A 27,442-nucleotide genomic window follows, 5' to 3' on the forward strand; every position below is an offset into this window, starting at 1 on the left:
CCAAATTTTCAGTTTTACATTAATAGCTGTGGGAACAGCAGTTCTTACTGCCATATACTTTAGCTATTAACACTGTGTCTGGTTTGACAGTACATCTCTCAATTTATTTTTTTTATTCCCTTGTGATCATAAAATATGTATAAGCCTTCCTTTCTAATCTCCTTTGGCATGTCCAGCTAGCTATTTTGTATCTTTCCTCTGTTTGAATTTGATTTTTCTAGCAACATGTACTTAATCAGAAAAAAGAAACCCTCTATTAAAACTATCTTTTTTTAAAATTTGAGACCTGATTGAATTAATATTTAATAGAATGATTTCTCAAGTAGCCTCTAACAGCTTTCTACCCAAAATGTTTGCTTCACTGATATTTTAATTGCTGTAATAATCAGCATTCTGAGTATGAGGTCTTTCCTCTAGCTTAGTAAATCCATACTGGCTGAGTAAAGCATGTCTGTGATTTATGTGCAGATAAACAGCTTTGGATCCTATCCAATCACTTCATCAGTTTTAATTCGGCTGCTTAATCAGTAGCAAACAGAAGGATTGTTTTTTGCTGGTTTGGTTGTTGGTTTGTTTTTGGGTTTTTTTGGGCTTTATTTTGTTTTTAACAGGGTTGGGGTTGTTAATACAGGGTTTGGCATGTTCTCCAGAATGGCACAAATAGCTCCCGATTTCTCATCATCTTTGTGTCAAAATCAGCTGTAACTTTCTGGAAGAGTTTATAAGAAGGGGATGAGATGCCAAGCTGTGCCTTTGGGCTTTCGTTGGTATCTAAGGAACCAGGCAGATATGCAGTCTGAACAGCGAGTCTGCTCATATCTCATGGTTAATAAAGGATATCCCTCAGATGCCTGAGAAAAGTGGAAGAGCTCATACAGAAGCAGATTTTGTTTACTCTCTCTGTTTAGGAGTTGATGCCTTCAAAATCATTCCCACAGCAATTATTATATTGCAGTTGCTGTTTGTTACTATAGGCAAAGTGGCTTGGGAGGGTCCTGGGAGGTGCAGGGGGCACTGTGGGGTGCAGCTGTGCAGGAGTGGGACAGGAGAGCCCACTCCCCCCTTTGCACCCTCAGCCTTTTGCTTGCTGCACAAGCCAGAGGGCCCCAGATTATTCCAGACTGAGGCTCTTTGAGATTAAGGCTGGTGACCACAGTTCCTGACCTCATTTTTGTCTACAATAACCTAAGCAAATGCCTGTTAAGGTTAAAACACTGCACCATTTACATTATCATCTATTAGCGCCATGTGTCAAGAGGTGAAGCATTCTCTGATTTATAAGCAGCCTCTGAAGGATTACAGAGAGCTACCCCATTTTGGGCATCAGATCTAGGGCAAGCAATGCCATCTGTAATAACAAAGCTTGCCTAAAGAGCTTAGGATGGTTTGAGTAGTAAACCATGGCTGTGTGTATGTGAACCTCGTCAGCTCTCCTGGCTGCTTCATTTCAGTGTGTAACTGTGCCTGGCCACTCCATTTACACTGGGAAACTGCAAGAGGTATTCGTAGCTCTTCCTCTGTATCAGTTTTTGTCTTGTTTCCTGTTTGCTATGCAAACAAGGAGCAGGCTTGGGAAAGCTGTGCTAGGCTGTGTGGGTACCATTGGAGTGTTTATGGGGCAGATTGACTGGTAAGAGGACAGTGGCATTGCTACTGCATCTTCTTGGGGGCTCACATCATAACCCAGTTGACACATGCCACCTTTTTTCCATGTCAGATTAAACCCTCCCAGCTCTGTGTGAAATTTCACTCTTACCAAGAATCTCAACCAGAGCTGCTCCATTCAAATTTTTTGGCTCAGACTTAATTCCTTGCACACACCCATAGCTGTAGGACTTTAAATAGACTTTTGAATCATGAAATTCAGAGAATTAGGCTGGGCTGGAGGGAAGGGCAGGGCACTGGGTATGTGGCATTGGGGATCAGTTCTCTGTGCAAATGTAGATGTCCCAAGGGACCTTGGGTGAGGTGTGTAATCCATCTGCTGTGTTAGATTTTTTATAGCTTGCAAAAGGGCAGTAACATCTTGTTGCCTTTGACTTGCAATGAAGAGAGAATAAAACTCATAAATAAACAGAAGACATTTAGACCCAGTGGTAGTTCTGGTACAGCTCCACCTCCACTAACAGCACGTACTGGGCTATAAAAAGCAAGGCTCGAAGAGTTTTCAAAAATGATTTGGCAACGTGTGTGGAGAGGAAAGTTTGGCCATTATAGTGTTATTTATATTATGTTGCTTTTTTTTAATTGATGACAGCCTGTGGAGGGACTACCAGGCTTGGGATTCTCCTGGCTTTGACTGAGCACAATCTATAGCTTTGGTTCTCTTAAACTTAACAGGACCTCTGAGCATTCCTGTTAAAATTGATGGGAAATGAACTTCAAAAGTCCTGAAAGATGAAGACTATCCCATCTGTCTATCTGCTGCTTTAATGGAGAGATGAGAAAGGTTTCATGCTGTAACCCGGCAGGGAATTCAAATGTCTGAGAAGAAATTTCAGGAGATGGTTCAGTGTCTTGCAGATCAAAGGGTTCATTTAGGGAATCCTTGATTCTCTGGCCAAAGGGGAGCTATTATGTTTAGAGAGGCAGTGTGCAGACCAGAATTCTTCTGCTAATGAAACCTAGAGTTTGTGCTGTCCAGTGGCTTTCTGTATAGGAAAGACTACCTGCCAGTCCTGGAGGTTTGAGCTAACAGATGGATCTTGTTTTCTCACAAGCTGGTGGGCTTTGATCTGCCTCCTGGGATATCACCAAAGGAGCATTTCCAGTGTCACGATTAAGCAGGAGTTATCTGACAGTGAAGACAGAGTCCTTTTGGTGGGTGCTCTGTCACCCTTGGGTTCCTTTGGGTGTCCCACCTTCAGGATTCAACCATGGCAGAACAGCTGCAGAAATGTTCACATCTTCATCCCTTTCCTGTGATTTCTTCCATGAGGAAAAGACTGTTAGAAGAAGGAGGGAAATGTGAAGAGTCTGCGTGTGTGTTAGTCTTAGTATGTTGAAAGAGGAGACTGTGAGAGCCTTTTTTGGGTTATGGAAATGTGATGAATGAGGTTCCTTGAAGGAAACAATTGCTTCAGTGCTCTCAGTGAACTGTATGACTGGTTCCTCTGTTTCTGCAGTTTGTTTTTTTTCAGATGGCGCTACATTTATCATGACTTTCCTTTATAATGTTTTTCCCTATTTTCCCTTTTTACCCTCCCTTTCCCTTTTTCCCTTTCACTTTTCCTGATTCATACTGTATAGAAGCTGTTGTTCAAAAAAGAATTACCAGGGTAGTGAGAAGTCTTCTTATGGCTAAAGCCTGATGGCCTGTCCCTGAGTGCAGCACCTTAACCCATAGAAGCCCTCTGGCATTATATAGAATTTTGTCAGATCAGATACTAGTTTCCCTGGAAAAAAACATTTTGTCTTTTTAGTATCTCTATTCCTTGTCTATGACGTAGTGTTAACAGCATGTGCTCCTTCTCAGGAGCACAGTGAGGAAAAACCCATCTGGTTTGTGAATGCTCAGACATTGCTCTAATGGAAGCCATGTAAATAACTAGATAAATTATTTCATTGAATTTGTTGAGCATAATAGGTAGCAGGGTCAGAATCTCTTCACAGTGAATAATTTCTTACTGGCTGAGTGGTATTTGTGCTCACAAGCCATTGTACAGAAGTGTCCTCCAATTTCTGCTGTCTCTGTCTTTTCCCTGCCCACACTTTTAGTTCTTTGATCTCTTGCTGGTGAGCTCCAGGGAGCAGAGACTACCACAGCCAATGTCTCTGCACTGTGCAATGCAAAGAGTTCAGGCACAGAGCAGTCTTTTTGATGCTGCCATAACCAAAGGATAAATTAGCATGAACTAATCCAGAATTTGTTAGAATTTGTGATAATTTTTGCCTTCTTAATTTCAGGAGACTGTTGTGGGGTTTGGATAAGACATAGGGGTGAAAACAGTGAGAAGAACCTTTCAGATGTGGTTTCTTGAGAAAATTTGCTCATTCTTAGCTTTGCTTTTGGTGTTTCAAAGAGAGGACTTATGGCTCACAGCCAGTGTGCAGACTCCCTGCCCTGCCACGCCTGCTGTGAGACTGGGGCAAATCGTGTAGGCTGCACTCACACATCATCTGGCTGCAGCTCCTGCATTTACTTGAGCAGTTCAAATAATTCTGGACTAACCTGAGCACATCTGTAGTTCATCTGGCAGAATGGAAGGTGCAATGAACTCCAGCAGGAGTGAATGATGAGGCAGGGTGATGGATGGTGGGGACAGGAGTGTTCCCAAAGACAGCATTGCAATGAGGAGTAAGATATGTGTTCACAGCCTACATTTCTCACTGGTGCAAATCCCCCACTTGGAAACTGGGGCAAGAGTGATTCCTTGTTTTTTCTGTGAGGATGAAGCATTTAGGATTATGGAAAGTTCAGAGAGGGCTGCAAAATTTATCAATCAGATTGATTGTGTTAAAATATTTATTGTTTCCACAAACATTTTCTGCTAGCTAATCAGTGGGCTAGGATTTTTTGCAGAAAGCAAATAATTGCAGCTGAAGCTAGTTTTGAAGGAACCTTCAGGTAAGCATTAAGGAAAAATTTTACATTGCTTTGTGGTTAAACTTAAATAATATTTTCATTACATTTGATTCCAAATAATGTCAAAATTCTCCTGGAAAAGAGAAAAAGCATTATTCTCCCCTATCTGGCAGAAGATGTAGTTAGGAATATCCACTGAAGACTCGTTTTCTTGTGTTTCCACAGGTCACTTAAGATTCTCCCTGGAGCGTGACTTCGAATATGACACTTCAGTAATGCAGAAGCTGTAAGTAAATAATATCATGTTTGCAGCCCTTATCTAAGAACTGTGTTTACACTTTCCAGAGCTTTGCTAGAACTCATCTTTGCTAGAATCTGTCTACCTCACAACAAGCTTGCCAGGAAGTCACTAAGAGAAGACATGGTTTCAAAGTCAATTGTGCCATTTTCAATGCTTTGCTTTATTAGCTTCTTGTTTAATCTAAGAACTCCAGTAATGGTTGCCTAATCCGCAGGAAGAAAGCCCAAGACATCTGTCATTATTGCAGGAAATGTTACAAGCAGACAAAATTAAAAATATCTCATTAGCATCTATGAGCAGTGAATAAAATTCAGTGATACATTACCAAAAGCTGGGATGGCATTGGTTCCCAGGCACAAAACAAAGGCCAAGAACCTTCCTCTGCTCTTGATACTAATTAAAAAGGCCTATGAGAAGCTGAACAAATGAACCTGAGAGGCTGCCGGCCTGGTCATGTCTTTGTTGGCCTTTGGTAATTTGATGGCCGAGTTCAGTATCCTAGGAGTTTTATCACAGAAATATCTCACAGAGGTATAAGCAATCAGAGATTGCTTTTGGGCAATACCTGGTTGTGAATGCATGAGAAGGATACAGTTTCCTTTGCCTTCTCAACTTTTTCCATCTTTTTCTAAGGTGAATTAGGAAGGTGCTAATTTTGGCATTTATTTTCTGAATTCTGCATTGTTTTTCCTAATCAATTCTCTCACATCTGCTCAATCTCCATTTAATTCAGGCAGCCAGTCACCATCCAAGCCTTTTGTAATAAAGAGAATGTTAATTTTTCCATTTATTTCAATGGTCTTTAGTCAGGTGTTTTCATATAACTCAATCATCCTGCATTGGAATTTGTAATTTAATCAATAAAGGAGGCCATTTTTCTCAAGAATACCAAGGAAGAAAGATCTTGAGGAAAATGCACAGTGAAAGGAAGGTGAAGAACAAAAAAGGGTGATAGGAACTGTGGTTGGCATTTAATAGCTGCACACTTTGGTGACTATAATTGCCTGGCAAGTAGCAAGTTAAAGACGTGTCACTCCTTTAAAATTAATGGATATAGTGATTTTGCCTGTGTATTCATCTTGCAAAATCTAGAGTGACAATCATGGTTAATACTCAAGTTGCTATGACAAGCATGTTGCACCATCTCCAGGTGTTGCAACACCCTGGTGAGCAGTACTGTTCACAGGAGCAGTTTGATATCAAGAGAGACACCAAGAAAGCAACTTTGCTGTGTGAACTCCTCCAGCCTTTCTGCTCACGTGGCTTTTCCTTGTGGTGCTGTTACTTTAGACAAGGGCAGAGGAGGGATGGTCTCCAGCCTCCCTTGATGTGATCACTGAGGCGCCCAAGGCTTTGCAGCACAGGGATGTCCCTGCCCACAGTAAAAGGTGGCTGTGACCTGTGAACCTGCTCTGTCCCTGCCTCTGGCTTTACTTGCAGGGCTTCTGCTGCCCCAAAGGTGTGGGTGGTACTGTGCTCTGCTGGCAGGATGGGTGGGGGGGGGTGCTGTTCATTGCTAGCAGTGAGAGCTGTTCTGATTTCCTGCCCTGGCCCTTCTGAAAGAGCATCTCTGCTATCTCTGCCCGAGGTGTGAATTTTGCCCCAGGGCTGAGGGTTTTTTGCATGCAGCCCCTGGAAGACAACATGCTTTTTGCACACTGCCAAGCAGCTTTGAGCAAGGCCTGGCTGGGAGATTTGAATGCCCCACTGGAGAAGTGTCGGTACAGTTTGTGGCAATTGGGAGTGGGGCTGTGGCCCAGCCTCATCCCCAGTGGGCACAGCTGTGAGCAGCAGGTGAGCAGCACTGACAGCAATGAGCCATGGAGTGCCCAGGGGCACTGACCAACCACCAAAGGGAACAGAGGGCACACAGGTGCCATGCATGAACATGAGGGGATAAAAGGTCGGGCTAAAGAACAAGAAGGAGCAGATGCTTGTAGCCTTCTGAAGGGATGTGATGTTGCTCTGTATGGGCAGGTGCTCGAAGCCTTCTGATGTGGGATGGTGTTACCTGTATGGGTGAATACTTAAAGCCTTCTGAAATTATACAGTGATACTCTGTATGGAGGCCATCTCGACTGTGACATGAGCTGTGACAGAGAAACAATTCTGCTGGGCCATGGCTGGGAGTCTTTCCTTGGCCCCTTGACTTCACTGTGAGATTGTCTAGGCGGGTCTCAAATATCAGACCTCTGTAGAGTCAGCCATGGTTTTGCTGATAAGTTGCTTTTAATTATTATGGTCTCAACTTGGCAAAGTCTGCAAAACACAAGGTGAAAGATATCAAAGCTCTTCATTCAGAAAATGTTACTATTTAAAAGTACAGTAAATAATCTAGTGCTTGAGGCACATCACTGCTCCTTATGTCTCTCCCAGGGTCTGGTTGCTACTGCTATAGAAATATTTTCTGCAAATCAGACATTGAGCCAGCTATTGAAACATCCATCTTCTGAGATTTTTAGAACATGTCTTTTAGTTGAAGCAGGCATGTTAGTAAAAAAGACTTAAAAATACAACATTTGGGGGAACTTTAAATATGTGGTGTGTGGCATTTGTGTTGAAGATTTTAGTACTCTCCTTGAGTGCTACTCCAGATTGAATAAGCAGGTGTTTAGAGAGTCTTCAGGTGCTTATTTTCAATCTTCATTGACAAACTTTTCCTGTGGTAAGCACAGGAGAATCAAGTGTAGAGCTCTACAGTAAATAATCTTACTTCCCCACCCCTTCCCTCCCCAACAGCAGCATCCTAAGCACTCTACAGTGAAAGCTGTCCCTTAATGGGGATAGGGTCTTACCTCAGAGTTTAAGTAATGAACATCATGGATTGAAAAATGCCTGGACAAGAATTGTGTTGGAAGGGGCTGCCCATGGAGGTGGTGGAGTCACCATCTCTGAAGGTCTTCAAGAAATGACTGGATGTAGCCCTCAGTGCCATAGTCTGCTTGACAAGCTGCAGGTCAGTCAAAAGTTAGACTCCGTGATTTCAGAGGTCTTTTTCAACCTAAATTATTCTGTGTGAGTCTGTGAAATGAAATGGAGATGAAATTGAAATGGCTTGGTCCTATATTCTCAGCCACTCTTGAATTCAAGTCCTGTTCCTGTTTTGCACAGTTGTACCAGAAAGTTTTGGACAAGGAATGTGTGGAGTGTGCCCATCAGACAGCTACAAAATCTACAGAACTGCAAGTGGATGACAAATCACTCCCTCTGTCCTAGGAAAATATAATAGAAGCCTTTCCTTATATGAGCAATATTGTAAATATTGTTCATCTTTTTTTCATAAACCTGTGTTTGAGTCTATTCTCCAACCTTTCAGTGGTTCCAAAGGTTACCAAACATGCACCATATGATTGTTCATGATCCCTGGTTCCCTTCTCGTGAGCTCCAAATTATGTCATCAAAGCCAGTGCTGTTCTGCTTGTTGTGTTTGGCCAAACATGAGAGCAGAGTTTCTCCTGAGGAGTAGCTTAATGTGCTGCATTTGAAGATTGACTTTTGGAGCAATGACTCTTTGACTGGCCAAAGCAATCAGTGCTTTGCCCAGCCAGGCAGCCTTGGGAACCCAGCTCTAAAAAGCTTTCTGATGAGAGCTGTGGCTGAAGACATTTCTTGGGGTTAATTTAGCACTCAAGAGCTCAGAGCTTTGTGGAACTGGAGCATCTTCAGAGGTAAGCAATCGCACATGCAGATTGCTGCTCTGTCCTTCCTACAGTAACGACTTCCTCTTTTCAGCTAAAAAAGAGAAAATTAGGAATTATACTTTAGTCCTTCTTTATAGTGGTATTTTCCACTAAATCATGCCAGTAAAAAGTATGTCCAAAAATATTTACATGTTTGTTATAAATGAAAATTTGTTCAGCCAAATTAATATGAAAAATAAAATATTTATTTTACAATCAAATTCTATCTAGCCAGCCACAAGGAAAGAACAGAGCCGAGCCCGGGGTCGGCCCTGGGTGTGCAACAAAGAGGTCAGCCTCAGCAGAGGTTTTCCTCTATGCCCACACACCTCCATCCTGGCACAAGTGGTTTTTATAGGGAAAATTCCGCCTGAGGCCAAGATTTCAGCAATCAGTCTTTTCTTCTATTCAGAGTCCATATGATAATAAGATTTTCTTTTTTGGTGATGAGGGAGAACAATTCAGTGTCCGGAGTTTGTTGAATCCCTTGATGAAATTCACCGGAATTCGGAATGCTGCCTTCACATGTATCTGTCTGAGAATTTCCATGATATCCATTCACGCGAATGATCAGCACCTGGGATTTCTGTATCTCCCCAGACATGGCCCATCTCCTGGCGAGCTGTACCTTCTTACTTGTAAATCAGTTTCTAATATATCTAATATACACCCGGTCTCGCCTGTGAGGGTCAGGGGAATCCTAATAGAAACGTGTATACTCTAACAAATATTCAATATCACATATATCATATTAGAAATGGCGCGAATTATATGTACTACATATAACAATAAATATTCATTAATTTTTCTCCACTTGCTTTTGAGTTGCTAAAACATTTTGAAACACTTGGTTTGGCTTTTTTTTGTCCTGCTCACAGCACCCAATCACCCATTTTAGTGATTCAATGCCAATCAGGAATTTGGGGGTAAAGAAAAGAAACATTGCAACCACTTTTAGCTCATCTCCTAAAGGAAGCTGGGTTTTGCTCCCACTGATTTTGAATTCAACAGGCTGCAGAAGGACTGAGTGTCATTTAGCTATTAGAGATTTTTGTTTTCCTGATCATTGTGAAGTAGCATCATTAACACAGGCAAATTACCATGCTTCACTGTGCTGTGTCCATGGTACATTAGAGGCCCTTTTCCATTGGTAAAGCTGAGTCCATTCTTCTGTAAAATCAGGGGCCCATTGGCAGTTCTTTGGCAAGTGAGATAGAGGGACTATTTAATGGGAAGAAGAGTGGTTTAATAAAGGGGAAGAAGGAGAACATGACAAGTTCAAGGAAAGATAGCAGAATGTTAGTTTATAAATCACTGCATAATTGGGCCAAAATATTAATCCATTTTCACAGGGCCATGGAGAAAGAGGACAGCAGTTTTGGGGTAAATGAGTTACGTGATTTTTCCAAAGTGCATTTTAGAGAAGTCAAGCACTCAATCCATTTCTCTTCCCAATATGAGTGCTGTGATTTCAGGCTAATGGAAAATGGTTTGTATTGCTGAATTTTGTTTTTTGAAATGGTGTATTGGCTTTTGGTGAAGAAATTGGACTCATGCTTGAATATGTCTGGATTTTTCAAATACATTTTTAGTTTAATAAGATAAAACCAATTAACCAGAAAAGTCATTATGAATGGATTTTACAAGTACATAATAATATATTGCTTTTTCTTGAAACAGTTCATCACCCTTTTGAATATTCCTTTTTTTTTTTTTCCTTTCCATCACTGACAAAGCACTGTGGTAATTTGTTCCCTCATGCCTTTTCCTGAAAACATTGATCTGTGGCTCTGATTGTGCATGGGGAGGGGGCAGGGAGGGTATTAGGCATGTGCCTAATTTATTTCTAACTTAGTGTTTATTTCTTTCTCCAGTATTGTTCAGTGTGTTTAACTTGTGGCCTGAAGAAAAACAGAGCACACAGACTATAAAAAATTTGTTCTGAAAAGGTTGCTTAAAGTGGCACAGGACCCAAGGGCTGATGAGCAGTCTCTCAAAGCCAGGTATTAATACAACCACTGAAGTACTGGCACAGCAGAGACACTCAAGAAAGCAGTAGCATCTGATTGTTACCCCTCTGGATCTCTGGGAGTGGACATGTCTCCTGGACACTCTTCTGAGGTCCCTCATTATGTCAGCTGTGCCTTGCAAGTGAGGGTGGGGACAGAGATCCAGAATTCTGCAGTGGCACAGAGGTCTGTGGAAATGAATTCTGGTCTCTGCCTGCCTTTCTCTGAACAGGAATGCTCATTTAATCACCTATAGCAATATTTTACTTGGAGGAAATTTTAACATGAGGCCCCACCAGCCTCCTCTACCCCTAAATTTCCATCAACTCTGCCTGCAAAGAGGGTTGGGTAACACATAAGACATGGGCACATACTGAGGAGTTGTAGGATTTCTATTTCCATTACCTCAGCCTTCCCCATTCCCTCGTAGCCTTGCCTTCTGCTTAAAATGCAAAGGATATTAACTTCTATGAGGATGTGGGGCAGTAACCCAGGCAGGCACTCCCTTGGGATGACATGGTTTTCCCTGCTCTGATAAATTCTGAAAACTGAAGCAGAGAAAGCCTGCTTTGATCCTTAATAACTTTTCTAGTTTGCTTTAGTTACCAGTTGATACAGGGATGACTTAAACATGGTGCTTTGGGGTAAAATATTGAATGTTTGTCCAAATACATGGGAATGACACACAAAATGAGCTGTTGCAAACAGACGTCTGTTCCCCTCATCTTTTCCCAATTTGTCCAGAAAACATCTGTATCATCTAAAGAAAAACAAACACTAAATTTGGGTAACAGGAAAGGCTTTAATTATTTTCTTCTGCAAACTGTGGGAGTGCCCTGAAGGACAGTGCCCTTTTTGCATTACTGCTTTCATTTAGCAGTGGTTCTCACATTTTAAGAGTAAGTTTAGATATTTTACCAGCAGCCTGACATCATTACTAAATCTCTGTGTGTTTACCATAGAACTGATGATCTAGTTGAAGGAAATTATTACATGTGAACTTTAAAGGAGATACCCTTTCAATGGGGTGTGAACTTCAACACAAACCTAACAGTTGCTTAAACTCCTTCTGGATTTGTGAAACTGTCCCATGAGCCACACCAGTTGTGAATGCTGCTGCCCTTCAAACAGCCAGGACAGCCCAACCCCTCCTGCCAGTAGCTGTGGTGTGACAGCATGTGCTAGTTTACATCCAAGCTTGTCCACTGCTTATTTAATTCTCAGATTTTTTTGGACTGTGTTGAATTCCTGGCCTGTCCTTCATATTAAAATGACCTTGTTCCTCCAGGGAAACCTCCCCCACTTCAAACAAATGGTACCAACACCAAATAGCTGCTTTGTGGGATCCAGTTTTCTCCTGCATTTGTTTTAAAGCTTCCCAGGAACCCTTGGCTACTTCGCACAAACTGTTAACTTGAGGGTAATAATTTTGTCTGGGTTTTGTCACAGAAATTCAATTAAGGAGGATTATGAACACAGTTGTATGCCTGTTTCATTTACAGTTGCAAATGAAACCCAGGCCACACACTGATTGTTTATATAGGAAAGGAGATGCTGTGTAGTTTTGAGTGACTGAATTACCTGCATGTTCCTTTGTGTGGTTTCACTTATTGTAGAAGGGAGGGGAGTGAGGCTTGCGAAAATTAATAAAAAAGTGATATAAAGGTGGGAAAGAAATCACCAAGGGAAAAACTACCCCCCTGCTTTTCCCTTGGAGGCACATGTCCCTTCTACACATAATAAACTCCACAGGGAATTTCTTCCTCCTTAGAAAACATAGCCCAAAGGGCAGGAGTGAGTAGTCATTTATTTATTTATTTTTAGTAAACAAAGAGCAATATTCTGTTTTCATGGCCTTGATTTGGCTCCAAGTCCCTGAGCCACTGGGGACAAGGCATAAGTGTTCAATTTTTTTTTTTTTTCAGTTCTTATTTCTGGGCCATAGAAGCCAACATTTTATTCAGTTTTTCTCTTCTCAAGTTTTTCGGCAAGCAGCTGAATTCCTCAGGTAGGAAAGGGGAGAGGAGGGGGAAGGGAAGAAAGGTCATTTACCATATTGGAGAAAAATTATAGCTGCTGCAGAGGCTGGCTCCAGGTGAAGCAGCTTGTGTGGAGACAATGAAATAAGAAGGGAATTTTTTTATTTGGGAGATGCCTTTTTAAGTTATGAAGGGCAAAACAAAGGCAAAACTTGTTTTGATGTCCTCTGATGAAATGTCTGTGTTTGTAGAGGAGCAGTATCTCTCAGCTTTGCTTTGCAACAACGAACTTGGGAAATACTTTGCACCACTCAGGAGATATGTGAAGGACATGGTACTTGGGTCACCCCTTCCTCCTTATGCAGGCTTTGTCCCACAGCTTTAGGCTCTGTCCTCTAACCTTTCACCTGGGAAATCTCACACTGATTTCCCCAGGGTGCACCTGCCTGAAGACATGAAGGATAAAAGGCTTAGCTCCCATATACCGATTTTTATTCATAAGGAGTTATCACCATTTTGCAGATGGGGAAGAGAGAGGAGCTCAAAGGTGGAATCAGCCCAAGCTGAGCCAAGACTGGGCAGAGTCCCAGGCTGTTCCCTGTATGAAGTGAGTGCTGAGGTGTCTGCTGAAGGACCTACCCAGTGATTACCCAGCACCTTTGATTAAAGCTCTCCCCAAGCATACTCTAACAACTTGCTTGCCTCTTGTTTCTTACCTTTTTCCTGAGCCTTCAATTCTGGGAGGGGTTATAATGACCTTATTTGGTTTCAGCTACATGCCTAAGAGGCTTACTGGATTCTTCACCAGATGAGGGGAAATAAGCTCTTTAGTTTCTAGCTTTAGATCAGATACTGTTTCTGTACCTCTCTCTATACAGACTTGACACTGTTGAACACTGAAAGAGAATCAGGCAGCTTATTAACTCTCAAAAACTTCAGCAAAATTCACTATGATGCAGTGAAGTGTGAACAATATCTTTTGCTTCACATCTAGGACAATTCATCCTGTGGTGAGGGGCTGTTACAGTATTTTATATTTCTCAGTGGTTTTGTGGTAGAGTTGTCTGGTGTCAAACCAAACTTCTTGTTGAGGTAAAACCTGGATGAAAATAATGAAAGGCCTTATATAAAGGATGATCTGTCTCTTGCATTTTGGGCACCTTTTCTAGAGAAGTTAGGACAACTGAAATCAGCGTCCTCAGCAGCTTTCAGTCCAAGTGAACATGGCTTTATGGATAGTATTATCACTAGATGGATTTGAGTCTGAATAGTCTTGCAGAAGTCAGTGGATTTATGCTGACACAAAAAATAGTGGGGGAGAAAAGGGGGAGGATCAGTATTTCACGTAGCTATCAGATTGTTTTGTTACAACTGATTGGGATTGTCATAATCCAGTTTTGTGCACTGGAGGAAAGAGATGAGCATCTCCAGAGGGTGACTCACCAGAAGGGCCTTCCCATGGGTGACAAGAGCTGGCATTTGGGACTGCTGGTCTCCTCCTGCTGACATACCAAGGCCTTGCAGCCTAGCTTAGCTCAGGTGAATAAAGTAGGGTGAGATGAATGTCTGCCTACATTTCACTCACATATTTTATATTTGGTAGAGCATATAGAAATAGTTCCTTTTTAAAGCATCTTTCAATCTGTAGATAGTAGTTAGATCCTTAGCCAGCATAAATGAGTCAGTACTAAAGAGCTGACGTTGATGGAGTAACTTCTGCTTTGCTCCAGTTCAAGCAGTTTCAATCTCCATAGAGTTTTCTGGGGTCGTTTCTGTAGTACCTCTAAGCTTTATACCTAAACTTCAGCAAAAGGACAGAAAGAGGCTGCATGGTATGTAAAATACACGTGATTTTCAGGTGGTACCTTATGATTTAGATAAAGCATTTTAGATTCATGACATCTGGCAGCATTGCTCTCTCAGAGTTAGCAGAGAAATAATCCTTTCAAATCACTCTGTTGGAGAGTGAAACATTTTTCACCAGCCTAGTTTAAAAATCCTATCTGAGCCTTTCTCTCCGGCTAACTGGTTCAGCACAAACAAACACTGCATACAGGATGTAGCTGTTTCAGCAGTTTCCCTGGAACTTGCTGTACATTTAAAATTATTTTCTAGCTTTTCTTTTCTTTTTTTTGAGCAAGTTTTATTTCACATAGAAGGTAAAATGTGTAGTTGAATCACAAAGCTAGACAAAGTATTGTGAGCCTGTATTGGCCTGAAGTCCTTTTCACCCAAATAATGACTTTATCTGCCTATTATGGAAGAATTGAAAGAAGTGTGGGAAAGTAAGACTTAAACACACTCAGGTCCCCATATTTCAGCATTGTGGGGGAGGCTGACCATAAATATGGGAATTAATAACCCACCAAAGCCACCTCATCTGAGCAGCAGCAGTAGGAACTGGTAGTGCAGAATGCACAGACTAATTCTCTTTCAGAAAAGCTAAAATTAAATGTTTATTACAGCTTTATGTCCATACACTTTCAGCAGGAGCCCTTTTCATTCTTTTCAGGCAAACTCAGAAGAGGTTGAGCATTTAACAGCCTTGAACTACCCTGTCTGTGTGCCATATGTACACAGCACTGAGCCATGCCTGTGTTGCCAGTCTTCCTGAAAGGTGGAATCTGGCTGGTTGCTAGCAATCCATGTCCTTAGAGGCACTGGAGCAAAATGCTGATGTTGATCAGAAGGGGAAGGTCTGAAATTGTAAGTAAACAGAAAAGATCCATCATGCATTTTCACAGATGATAAAAGACTGACAGTGGCAGTCTGCTTATCAAATAACTAGATTTATTGAAATAGCCTGTGCTCTCATTAAATAGTTTGCTTTTCATGTTTTTGTTTTATTTCATCTTACTGAAGGTGTCTGAGGTTTTTTCCCAAATCTACTACTGCTGCCATGGCAAACTGACTAATTTAGAAAATTTCTTCTGTTAATGTTTCAAAGCAGCATGGACTGCAGTTCTCGTCTCACTGCAATTCTCTTCTCACTGACATTGCAGGACCTCAGAGCAAGCCAGTCCCTGTCATGAAATCTGAGATTCCCGGATAATAAATCAGAAAAAATTAATGTAATAATTACAAGTTTGTTCAATGCAAGATAATCGTGCTAGTGATTGTGCTATGTATTCCATTTAGCATAAGCCTACTGCTGTCACCTATGCTTAAAAAATGGGGTAGAATTGATAATTTTTAATCAGTAGAGAGAAATGAAATGCAGAAATAGAAATGTTGCTAGCATGATATGACATCCCTATGTTGAAAGGACCATTCCTTTCCTTACTCAGTTAAGTATCACATTTTGTGTTTTTGTTCCCGGGGGAACGAGCTTCTGCTTTTCTCCTTTTCTGAAAACCTTTGTAAGACGGGAAGTGGAATATTAATAATTGAAAATGCAAGTTGCAGCAATGCCATTTGCATAAGGATGTTTCTTGACCCATCGAGGATATTCACTGTTTCTTGGAGAAAATATCAACAGAGGAACTGTGGGAGGCTGATGGATCTAAAAGGCTACCTGGCAATAAATTTATTTCTCAAATGAATCCTAATGTTGTTCCCAAGACTGGAATTCTCTATTCGTAGCCTGTCCTTTTTCCTGGAAGATGTGATGCAATATCAAGAGATCCATATCCCCCAGTACTGGATGTGGTGCCAATAAACAGATATTTAACATGGAATAAAGGATTTTTTTTAAACAAAGGACATGGAGACAAGTCCTTCCTCCTGCAGGATTTTCTTGTTGAAGTTTAACAGTCCCAGTGATCTTTGCTGAGAAAGTTCTTCTCCAAAAGTGTTTTGACAATGAACCACATGGAACTCAGCAGCTGGGGTTAAGACAGGTTTGACTCTGCTGATTTTTAAACTGTAGTTCCAGGAACTGGGGTTTTGGACCACAAAATTGGACTTTTTGAGCTGTTGTTTGCTAAGCCAGATGCTTATGAGGCAGAGCCATCCTTCCGTGGTGTTTTGGATGCCAGTGGTGCCCAAGCATTCCTCATAAAATGCGCACGCTGTTACAATTAATGACTTCTACTCTCGGCATATTTATAGGCCTCACTTCCATTTCTTGTGGTCTCATTAATGGAGCAGCAATAATAAATTGAAATGTTAATGGGGGATCATTTCACCAACAGCAGAAGGTATTAATGAACTCAATACAATAGTGTAAAGCAAAAAAACTTTTTAGTAGTGTAATTTTTTTAACCATTGCCCCTGGTTCTCTCATTCCAAACATGTGGAATTGGGACAGTTTCAAAGTTACGGAAATTATTTCATGCAGACCATCAGCTTCCTGGATATGCTACATGGGAGATGCACTGTTTGCAGTGGGGGCAACCATTCTGAAGGTGAATCATGAGCAGACTTTGCTGTAGTCATGGTGGTAGAGATAGAAACCTGGAAAGCTCCCTTTATGTGAGTTAATGAACTTCATTAATGGAGAGTGAAAACATGGTCCTCCCCCTTGTATGAAGTGGGCATTTCACATCCTGTTGGGAAATGTTTGGGGATAGTGTTAAGATGTGGTCTCATAGGGGACCTCAATTCCTCAGCAGAAAAGGGAATTGAACCTCAGGGTCCCTTGGGAGCGCTGTATCTCAGTTTTCCCACTGGTAAAGCTGAGGGCTTTGAGCTAATGGAAACAGCTGGATTTTAAGGCTCGATCAGTTAGTATCTGTGGAGAGTTAGTGTCTCTTGAGGGAGAGAAGTTACACTGTGGGGCAATCTTCAGCTAGAAATAAACAGTACCAGACACCATCCAGCACCTTCCCCAGTGCCACGTTGTTGAAGACCTCTGTGCTGAAATTAGTTACAGCTGTAAAGACATTTCTGTGTGCATGCTTAGAAGCTGAAGGCTAACATTTGTAAAACATTTGAAGTAAATTTGCATTCTGGCCCCTTGTACAGAGCATCTGTTTGATACTTTTGCTGCTTAGTTCTAGAAAGTTTGTTCCCAGTGAGTTTTCATCTGAGTACATTCATTAATCCTTTTTGGACTTCGCTTACCCACAAATATAGAAGAAGCTTTGAAGTGGATTGGCAAATTTCACCACCCTTCTTTCTTTTGTTTTGTTAAATAGTAAGTTTAAAGGTACTAGAATAAGTCAAGGATTGCATGCTTAAACTGTTTCCTGCAAGAAAAGAAATTGGAATTTAAATGTGCCATTCAAGGTAATCATCTCATAATCAGGAGTTTACTGACCTAGAAACTTAATCTAGTCCTGTGAGTTCAAATATCTGGAACTTTTTTTTTAGAAAACAGAAATAATATTAATTTCAAATGAGGCATTGATTTGTCTAATTCTCACGTTTTTGTAGATACCATTAATTTGAAAATTACTTCTGTGAGGTGCTGTTATCTTGCTTCTGTGCAAGCAAACCGTGAGGCTTAGCCCCCTGAGCTAAGCAGAGGGTGAGTGACCAAGTGCAATGAAAATGGACAGATAAATGCCAATGCAGGCCGATTGAAACGGGAAGAAAGGAAGGGGGAAAAAAAGATAAAAGGGAAGATTATCTGTCTAGCCTTATTGGCAAATGATCAGAAAAGTGACTGAAAGCATTATATTGCATTTTTTTTCCTGCTTAGGGTTTGATAAAAAACTCACTAAAATAAGTGGGAAACTTTCCATGATGTTCTTGATTTTGGGCTGGGATGCCTGCTCAACACTTACTCTGTCTCCCTGCAACAAATTGCTAAGTGCCTCTAGCAAATAAAGATATTAACAACCAGCACTATCGATACTACTTGGCACTGTCAAAGCAAACTCATCTGTTGTTGGCTAAAATGGCTCCTCAATATGTAGACAGGAAAGCACTTGCTTTGAATATGGACATGGATATGGATATGGATATAACCCAGTCATGTGGCATGGAACCCCATATGTTCAATAAAGAGTCATTTTTAGATAGACAAGTGACCTTGAAATGCTTTTAACAATTTTCTGCATTATCATCATCTTTTACACTTCTTACTGTTCAGCTTTAGTTCAGTTGTATTTAATTTTCCCCCCGTTTTTTTTATGTCTTATAAAGTTCAGTGTGTGCAGATTTGGTTTGGGAATGGAGGTGGAGCACAGCTGGTGGAGTGGAGGAGCAGGGAGTGAGATCTTTTTAAAGTAGCTAAACTTGTAACCAGAGAAGATACTGCATTTATAATGTTCCCATTCTTCTCAATACTTAACAAGAAAAATGATTGTGTGTGTGTGACGTGAATATTCAGCACAGAGCTTTGGTAGCTGACCGCTCTCTTTTCACAGCCATCCAACCGCACACACATTCCTAAGGGATTACCTCACTGCCAGCGCTCCTCAAAGTGTGGGATAGCCGGTCTGCTGCGGGGCTGGTTTTAGGCAATGACCTTTAAAACCACAAATCTAACCCTATGTCTACCCCCCAAAAGATTTTTCATTTGTTAGCTAAATGGGAGAGATGCTGGGCGTGGAAATAGGGTAGAGTCTGTAGGTTTCATGTAGAAATTCCTTTCCAAGCTTTCCACTCCCCTTTGGCTTCAAACACTCAATAACTTTCCAACCAGAGAATGTTTGTCCCTTCCTTCTCCCTCTCTTTTTTTGGTGTTCTTCCCTTGTTTTGCATATTCTGACAGCACTGTTTACTTCAGCCTGCAGCTCCCACTGCTTTGTGTGTTTTCTCTGTCTCACAATTGCATAAATAAATCACAAAAGAAAATTTGCATTTGATGGGAATTTTTAGCTGATATTAAGTTTTATGGGTGGAATATAATATATGTGAGTTTGCTTAATTAAACTGAATTGTCATTTGTGACACAGAGGTCTTTATCTGTACAAGACTATTTTTGCCTTTCATATTTTTTGCTATTAAACATGCCAGTGGATTTGAAAACCCAAGGATGACAGGTCTCAGAAAGTATCATCTCTCTTGTAGCAAAATATCTGCTTATGCCAAGTGAAGCAAATCAGCATCATCACAGAGCTGAACAGTTAATTTATGCCACGAATTTCTAAGTGCCAGGGGATGGAATCTGAGGCCCACATATGTTGTAGCACCCTCTAGTCGCCCTGTTGGTGACTTGTGTCACACTAGAGGAGAGATGGAGTCTGGCAAAATGGTTTAGATCAAGGGGAATTTGGCTACAAGTTTGTCCAGGGTTTCTGTGCCCTGATAATCCTACAGAGGCTGGAAGTGGCTTCCTGCCCCTCCCAAGCACTGGTGTGTGCCCCGGAGTGCTGCTGCATCTGGCTTCTGTGAGTGAGAGGTTCTGGTGGGGCTGGCGGGTGGGCACAGCCCGCACTGGGTGGCCAAGGCCCTCCCTGCAGACACACACTGCCCCTTCTGCCACACGGGCTGGGGTATTAACACCTGCACAGCAGTGGGGAGACACGAGAAATTCATCTCATCAGCTGCTGCAGCTTTGTTTCAGAGGCATGAGGAGCCAGCCTCCCAGTTCCCATGTTCACCCTGTTCTTAAAAGTCTGAATTGAAGGGAAGAGTGGAAATGCCATTTTACCCTCGTAATGTCATTTACACACTCCCAATTAGAGCATATTTAATCCATCCCTCTGCCCAGGAACTTGTTCTGTGATATTTATCCTTCAGTGAGAATCAGGAAAGGCATGAGCCTTATGCAGGATCCCCAGATCTGGCTTCCCAAAGCACAGGTTCTTAGGAGGGCTCCATACGAGTTCTGAATTTTTGACTGTTTCTCTGGAACAAGGCTGGCAAAGTGTAGCTTGAGATTGTCCCACTGATTAATACTAATAATATCAGTGCAGCTCCCCAAAGTGCATGATTGAAGTACTAGCTCAAATTTATTTATTTTTCAGGCTAAAGATTTCCACACTTGCACAATTTTTTTGCTGTCATTTTCCATGCAAGGGGTCTGTGTGCCCCTGAGACTGATACTGCATCTGCTCCTCTGCGAAGACAAAGATAAACTGGTTCCTGGTGTGTTATTCTTTCGCTTACTCTTCAGCATAAGAACAAGCAATAAGAATGCATTTTAGATGTTAATGAAATTAATGAAAGCCAGATCTCGGAAACAGCTGAGATTGTTGACTGTCTCAGGCAGATTTTTACTTCATTTCAATTACAGATGAGCCACAACCAAACCCCTGATTAGAATTGCTCCATATTTTGGAACCACATCTCTTAGCTTTGCAGTTTTGACCAGTTTCCAGTGTTTAATTTTCTTCCTGTTTTATTTTTCCTTCTGGTTTTACTCCAGGTTTTTTAATGTTTTCATTTTGTCTCCATGAAAGACTGGCCTCATGAAGGACATGAGATGTGCTGCCATAAGTCCCACTGGGGCTGCAGAGGCATAATTTGGTTTCAGGATGTGCCTGTACATGCTGGGAGGGCTCTCACTAAATTTGGGGTTGAGAAGCATTTCTGTGTCATCTCAGCAGGCAGGTGGCTGCCCCTGCTGCTCTCCTGGTAGCTCAGTAAGGCACAGCCCCTGGGAAGTCCTAAATGGCAAATGGCTGTGACTCTTGAGAAGTCCCCAGGTGCAGAATATTACTGATGGTTTGTTACCATGCCTTCACCCATAGCTCCAGACCACCCCATTGACAGTGCCATGTTCTCAGTCTGCACATATATAAATGCCATCAAAATTCCATCATGAATTTATACTCTGATTAAAAAAAAAAAAAAAAAGGCCTCCTGAAGAGAGTGTATCAATAATGAAAAAAGTCCTTTTCATGTCTCCTGGATATCTGGATATAAGGGGACCCAAGCTGCTCCCCAGGGAGAGAGAATGGTCTGAGAAATCCAGTTAGAAACCTCAGAGGCAGCAACCACACAGGAAAGGCTGGTTTATTATCCTTTTTCTTTCACTGATGTACTCAAATCCCAGGAACAGTGTTACTTTGGGTGGCTCCACAGATATTGTGCACTGCATTTTTAGGGGAGGTTGAGAACACCTGATCATAATGGTTTTTAAAACATTAATAAAAGAGGAAGAGGAAAAAATAATTTACTTTAAATGCTACATTGCTTCCTTTACACAATATAATAAAAAGCAAATGTTGTGATTCGAATAATGATTGCAGGTTATTAAACTGGGCTTTAAAGGCTTCATAAATGAAAGCCTTTTAATAATGATGAACATGGACAATAATGGTCTTGGAAATAGAGAGAATCTTTATTAAGCTTGACACATTTGTTCTCCACCCACCCACTTCCCTGTTGCTTTACTTGGTCCCTGGATCACTGTCACAAAAATGAGCCAGTGGGACAAAGTTTGAGTTGGGAAAGCACCACTACATAGGAAAGCACCACCTTCCATTGCTGCAACACCATGGATTTGCTCTGGTCAGCGGAGGGGTCGTGGAGCAGCTGAAGGAGGTGGGAGCCAAATTCATTACCAGATGGTTTCCATCCACATGTGTAGGAGAGCTCTGCCAATTTTGAAAGATTGAGCACTCACTGAGACATGGAAGTTGCTCTCCCCAGGCAACTGTTCAGCTGGGAGTTTGGCAGCTGGTGATGGGAACAGGCATGTGGCTGAAGGGCAGGGCAGGGCTGGGCTCCATTAGGGCCTGATTCAGAGCACAGTAACATCAGTGGGTGCTTTCTCACTGGCTTGAAGGACCTGGCCTCAGCAGTGCCAGAAAGAGGAACTTTGGCAATCATTTCACTGTTTCTTTATGTTTTCAAGGGTCTGTTCTAACCGGCATCAGACTGGGACTTAGTGACCCAGAGGGGAGGTGTCAGAGGGAGAGGCAGAGCAGAGGCAGGGAGCAGACAACAGAGCCTTCCTTCCCTTGACTGATAATAAACCATGCTGGTGTAAGGGAAGCTGTTCCTGCAGGTACTGCCTTTTGATTAGTTATCTGAGAGTCATAAAAACTTCCTGTCATGAGGGTGAGCGCATGAGACAGCCCTGCCTAACTACAGTTTTGGATAACTTAATTTTACCTGCTCAACTTGCCTCCTCATAGAGTGGAATATTTTGCTCTATTTTGCCTAAATTATTAAAGACTAATGAGATTTCCAACCTCGAAGTGACTGCATTTCAGTGATGGATAAGTTGATTCTTCTGTGGATATAGTAATCAAGGCATTTTTCAGCATCTTCGGCATGAAAGGCACAGTATAAATATGAAATATTATTTTGTGCCATGCAGCTGCTCAAATCTCAAATACATATTATGTCTCAGTAATATAGACAGTGTTTAAGACTGTTAAATTAAACTATTAAAGCCTATATAAAAAACAGAGATGACAGAGTGAAAATTAAATCTGAATTATCGTTAAATTGCTGTGCCAGTAGTTTTCAAACACATTCATAGTGACCTGGAAGAGAGCAGGGGGAGTGGAATGACATTCACACCTCCTAATTGGAGTCATTATCCATTCTTTGTTATCATGCTGCCCACAACAAGGGCATGGCTGGGACACCAGGGGCTTGGTGGGGGCACAAGGATGCCTGTGGATCACAAGGGGTGTTTTGAATGTCCTGCTGTCTCTCTGATTTAAAGTCAGGACACGGCCAGGCAGTCACTCGTCAGATAGATAGTTTTTAAAGGCAATAAATGCCTGCAGGCTCTTTTCTGTGCTTGGTGACTGAGGCAGGGGGTTGGGAGAAGAGAGGGGCATGGTGCATGGCTGGGTTGTGCTCCTGAAAAATGTCGGTGACCCAAGGACATGTTGGTCCTTCCTTCCCTCTTCTCTTCCCTGCTAACAGCCCAGGCTCACTGAGGGCCTCGGTGGACCAGGGGTTTGTAATAAAATTTATGGGCCTTCCTGGAATATCAGATAGAAAAGGAGCTTTTTAAGTTACCTAAATGATCTGCCTGCCAAAACATGAGGGCACCTGATAGTATGTTCTCAGGTACTTTGGTTCATTTCCATCCAGTTGCAAGTGATGAAATTTTCAGAACTTCCTTTGGAAGTTTATGTGTGCTCCATTCTCTAATAAACACTCCACAGTGCATTTTCAAGTTAAGATTTTGCCTTTGTTTTCCTCAAGTCATTACTCACGATGGCATCTCTGTGTACCTCAAAAAATCCTTTTCCATCCTTAATGTTTACATCTTGCAGGCATGTGGATATCTGTTTATTGTGAGTAACCTGATGCCAATCCATCAGTTTGCTTCTTGGAGGACTTTATGACAGCAGAAAGTGATTAATTTTCAAAGCAGACACAGCCTTTAATCTGCAGAAAAGGAAACAAACTTTCCCCCTCTCCTTTGCTAATTGAATCTGGAAATGAATGAATGATACCTGACTCAAATGTGTTTCTAAACTAGTTTTCATTAAATATATTTGGTCAGCGCTGATCATCAGAAGTGTCTTGAAGATTGTCTATGTATGTATATGGTGCTTAAGTCAGAATGAGCTTAGGGATCAATATTCATTCAACATCTTAATCTGCTCAACAGTATTAAATGGATTTCCCCAATGTCTTTGCAAAGCAGGGAAATAATGTTAACTCTTGAGCAGAAATATTAAAGTAGAGAGGATAAATGTGGTGTCCAAAATATTGCCAAGCAGCTCCTGACTTGTATCTTTGTACTCATCATCCAGCTATTTGTTGTCATAAACCAATGCTGTTATAACTGTGGAAAATTCCCAAGGATGCCCAAGAAAATCTAATACTGATAAAATTGAAGGAAACATCTTAATGTGGCTCCCCTGTACGTGCTATTGTATTCCCAGATCTCCCAGCTGCTTGTCTCCAGTGGCTAAGTTGTGACGAAACCCAAGTGCACACACAACCTTAGTTCTGAGTATAGTTTATTTGTTGTCTGGGTGTTTTATTCGTTTTTGGGCTCCTCTTCAAATGGTGGGAACACTGATCTTTAGCCTTAAATCAATTCCTTGCTTTACTGTTAAAATATATTTCCTGTTTCCAGCATGGGACTGAGCGTATGTCATGAGAAGTTGAACTCAAATATGCAAGTCCTTTTACATACTGCTCCACTATAAAAATCATACTAATTTTATATACATATACAGTTAGCTCAGTAATGGCTAAAGATCTGTGTTCCTCCCTGGACTTACCATAGGAGATCTCTTCAACTTCCCTGCTGCAAAATGAGAGGGCAACAGTGTATTTAATTTAGTTATTTGAGGCCAAGACTGCTATGGGACATTTCTCTGTGGCTATCTCTTCTGGGGAGATTTGAATGAATGACCAAGAAGAATCTGAATCATCCAGTCATGCAAATTAAACCATTTCAATAATATGAGGGCTACTTTTCCTGATCCATAGTAATTGATGAGGCTCATTATATGTTAAATCACTCCTTTTTTTTTTCATCTTACATGTAATTTGCTACAGTGTTTCAATGTGAAGGTATAATTAAGATTCAGATGGCAATTTCATTCTAGACTGCTCTCTACAGTTGCTTTAATAAAAATTAGAGCTTGGGATGCTATTTTCTCTAGAGGCAGAAAAAATATTCTTTTTGATACTTCAGATATAAATCCATCCAGCCACTGCTGAATTTTTTAATTGTGAAAAAATGCAAAATACTGCCACTTCCAGGCAAGTACCGCTTCTCCTCCCCCTATGCATGGTTCAGTGCCCCTGCTGAAGTTCTTGTGTTCAGTGCAGAAGCCAGGACTCAGTTTCTAAATGCTCAGAAACTCTGACTTTCATGTCAGCCATGCCCAGATCCTCCATCGACAGGTTAATGTTAATTACCAGTGCCCATGATGCTCCTGGTACTACAGCCAGCTATTCCAAGATCTGCACCACCAAGCTGCTGGAGGGGGTGAAATCTGCATGTGAACCTTCATGAAATTTCATTGATACTTTATTTTACATATCAGGTGCTTTTGTGGGGCTCCAAGTGGGCCAAAAGCCTTTGCAGTGAGGGCAGGAGAGGCACACGTGTGTCTGTGCCCTTGCGGTGGGTCACTGCTTTGTGCTGAGCCTTGTCTTTATCAACAGGCTCTGGCTGTATGTGGGATTTGATGGCTGCCTACCAGTTGACTACACACATGAGTTTATCATGAGGATGCAGCTCCCTGTTGACAGAAATGCTTTGGAATGTAGCATATGAAAAGAGCAAACCAAAATGTTTCTGTAATAGCATGTGAGGAAAGACAAATGTGGGTGTACATGAAAACATCCCAGCGAGCCTGCTGATATGGGCAGGGAGAGGAGGGGGAGGTGGGAGTTTCTGTGCTTTTGTAAGGAGAGTAAAATAGTCACCACCTGGTAATGGGAATTTCTGAAGTGGATGGCAAAATCTCATCTTATTTTTATAGTAACTGTTTTTGGAAGTGACCGTTTTGTTGCTGTTTTGTGTAGGCTGATATCAGGTGCTTTGTGAACCCTCTTCAGAGGTTTTCTTTGCTGAGTTATTGAGGAGAAGGGGAGTCTGAGTGTCTGGAGCACAAACCTTGTGCTGGTCTGAGCTGGTGCCTGGCAGGGCACACTAAGTCTTTCCTCTGCCAGAAGGGAGATGAGCATTTTACAGCACTCTCAGCATGAGTCCCCATGAGGTTCATGGATTGGAACACACAGAAATTATCCCACAAAAGCCATGCAACCTCCCTGGGGGTAGAAGAGGAGCAGAAGGGGAGAGGCTGCTGGTGGAGGGGGCAAAACCCCACCTCCACCTCAGTGCTGGAGGGGATGAGACAATGTGCACTTATCTCACTCCTTTTCAGAGAGATAAGTGATTCTGTAAGAGCCAGAGTGACCACCATCCTCTACAGTGGGGAGTGCCAACCAAAATCACTGAGTGGCTTTCTGACTCAGTTTCCCCTCCTGTAAGTTGAAGGAGATATTTCCCAAAGATGTAGTAAAGATAATTAGGGTTAAACTGATGCTGTGGTGTGAGGGACCATGTGAGTCCTTCAGAGAGAGAGCTTTCTATCTGACAGCTGCTTTAAAGATGTAAAAAGAAATGCAAAAATTTGGCTTCACTTTGGACCATGTGGAAAAGCAGGACGTGTCTTTCAAGAAAGGAATTTATGCCAGTGTTCTAGTTCTGAAGGACTACGAGTGGTGTGGGTCCTCCTCTCCCTGGGTGTAACTGCAGCTCCTGCACCAGGCTCACACAAACATGGGAATCTGGAGTTGCCTGTCTGTGCAGGTAGCTGCAGTGGGAGTGTGTTGTCTCTGTGCCATGTGTTGTACCATAATGTGAGTTTTGGAACCGAGCCTGTTTTTAATAAATTGTACCTTTCCTCAACTGCTTCCTGTCTAAATACTGTGTGTTAACCCAAAAACGAGCAACCATCACAGCAGCTGTCAGTGGATTTTTGTACGCTCTCAGCAAAGACCCTCTGAGGAATTTCCTTGTTAAACAGACGAACTATCAAAAGTACCTTTTCCTGCCAAAAAGGGCAAAAAGCACAGAAAACTGAGTGAATGTTCAGTTTAATGAGATCAGGCCTTGGAAGGAGATCTCTCCTGACTTGTGCCTGCTGCAAGGAGAGCCAGAATAATACGTGAGAATCTTGAGCATATAAACCCTTTTTGATCTTTGCTTTGACCCTTTCAGGACATACCAGTAGTTTTGATGTATTGCTGGTGGATGCTGTTGCTCCTGGAGCTGAGCTGGCCTGGGGGTGTTCGTAGGGCGTCATGTACAGTGAGGTCTTGGCTACACATGGATAAACCCTAATCAGGGAGGCTCGGGAGTATTGTTTCAGCCTTCAGTTGCATTTCAGACTTGATCTTGAGGAGGAAAATTACTGACCTCAATTGTAAGAAAACAAGTGAAGTTTATCACCAAGTCAGTCTGTAAATGAGTAAAACAGACCACGACTCTCCAACCTGAAAAAGAGATGGACCAAGTGGACATGTGGTAGAGATCCAGCAGATAGGTGAGAGTGTGGAAGCAGGCAAGGAGAGGGAAAGAGGAAAGATGTATCTTCAGACACTGGAAGTCACCAGTGTGAAGTTTTGCTTGCTGTGGTATTTTATGGTGAATTCCAAAGGAGCATTGGTTCAATATTGCTATTGGATGGAAAGCTTTGAGAAAATCAGGATGGGTGGTGATATGGAGG

The 27,442-nt window shown here is 41.8% G+C and overlaps 1 protein-coding gene across 6 annotated transcripts in view; it reads left to right on the forward strand.

Annotated features, from left to right (window-relative positions):
* The window catches only part of SEMA5B (semaphorin 5B), a 269,864-nt gene that overhangs the window by 78,429 nt on the left and 163,993 nt on the right, over nucleotides 1–27,442 (forward strand). For all 6 annotated transcript variants that reach the window (XM_072932000.1, XM_030277145.4, XM_072932001.1 and 3 more), the window contains one exon: nucleotides 4,751–4,811. The gene's annotated coding sequence lies outside the window, so the exon portion shown is untranslated. The remainder of the gene's footprint in view (nucleotides 1–4,750; nucleotides 4,812–27,442) is intronic.

The sequence above is a fragment of the Taeniopygia guttata genome, chromosome 7 (genome assembly GCF_048771995.1).
Source record: "Taeniopygia guttata chromosome 7, bTaeGut7.mat, whole genome shotgun sequence".
NCBI lineage: Eukaryota > Metazoa > Chordata > Aves > Passeriformes > Estrildidae > Taeniopygia > Taeniopygia guttata.